This window comes from Triticum dicoccoides, chromosome 6B (genome assembly GCF_002162155.2).
Source record: "Triticum dicoccoides isolate Atlit2015 ecotype Zavitan chromosome 6B, WEW_v2.0, whole genome shotgun sequence".
NCBI lineage: Eukaryota > Viridiplantae > Streptophyta > Magnoliopsida > Poales > Poaceae > Triticum > Triticum dicoccoides.
This window is the reverse complement of record NC_041391.1, coordinates 305,431,315-305,432,827: the sequence shown is the minus strand read 5'-3', so window position 1 is coordinate 305,432,827 and position 1,513 is coordinate 305,431,315.

Here is a 1,513-nt window from a genome sequence, read left to right as displayed (position 1 = left end):
TTACGTAATGCATCATTCCGTAACTAACTCATTAGCTACATTGCTTGCAAGGCTTATAGTGATGTGCATTACCGAGAGAGCCCAGAGATACCTCTCCGACAATCGGAGTGACAAATCCTAATCTCGAAATACGCCAACCCAACATGTACCTTCGGAGACACCTATAGTACTCCTTTATAATCACCCAGTTACGTTGTGACGTTTGGTAGCACCCAAAGTGTTCCTCCGGTAAACGGGAGTTGCATAATCTCATAGTCATAGGAACATGTATAAGTCATGAAGAAAGCAATAGCAACATACTAAACGATCAAGTGCTAAGCTAACGGAATGGGTCAAGTTAATCACATCACTCTTCTAATGATGTGATCCCGTTAATCAAATGACAACTCATTTGTCCATGGCTAGGAAACATAACCATCTTTAATAAACGAGCTAGTCAAGTAGAGGCATACTAGTGACACTATGTTTGTCTATGTATTCACACATGTATTATGTTTCCGGTTAATACAATTCTAGCATGAATAATAAACATTTATCATGAAATAAGGAAATAAATAATAACTTTATTATTGCCTCTAGGGCATATTTCCTTCAGAACTGCCCCAGATACTTGGCGGATAAGAAGTATGGCAAAATGAACAAAGGTATATTTGGTATACATGTTATTGATGTGTATTTTACTAGTGTTCGTAGCAACCCGTGGGTATTTGATACCAGTTCAGTTGCTAAGATTAGTAACTCGAAACAGGAGTTGCAGAATGAACAAAGACTAGTTAAAAGCGAGGTGACGATTTGTGCCGGAAGTGATTCCAAGGTTGATATGATCACCATCCCACACTCCCTCTACCTTCGGGATTAGTGTTGAACCTAAATAAACATTACTGGTTGTTTGCGTTGAGCATGAATATGATTAGATCATGTTTAGTGCAATACGGTTATTCATTTGAAGTCAAAGAATAATTGTTGTTCTATTTACATGAATAAAACCTTCTATGGTCATACACCCAATGTGAATGGTTTATTGAATCTCAATCGTAGTGATAAACATAATCATAATATTAATGCCAAAAGATGCACAGTTGATAATAATAGTGCAACATACATGTGGCACTGCCGTTTAGGTCATATTGGTGTAAAGCGCATGAAGAAACTCCATATGGATGGACTTTTGGAATCACTTGATTATGAATCATTTGATACTTACGAACCATGTCTCATGGGCAAGATGACTAAAAGTCCGTTCTCCAGAACAATGGAGTGAGCTAATGACTTATTGGAAACAATACATACCGATGTATGCGGTCCGATGAGTGTTAAAGCACGCGGAGGGTATCGTTATTTTCTCACCTTCACAGATGATTTGAGTAGGTATGGGTATATCTACTTGATGAAACTCAAGTCTGAAACGTTTGAAAAGTTCAAAGAATGTCAGAGTGAAGTAGAGAATCATCGTAACAAGAGAATAAAGTTTGTACGATCTAATCACAGAGGCAAATATTTGAGTTACGAGTTT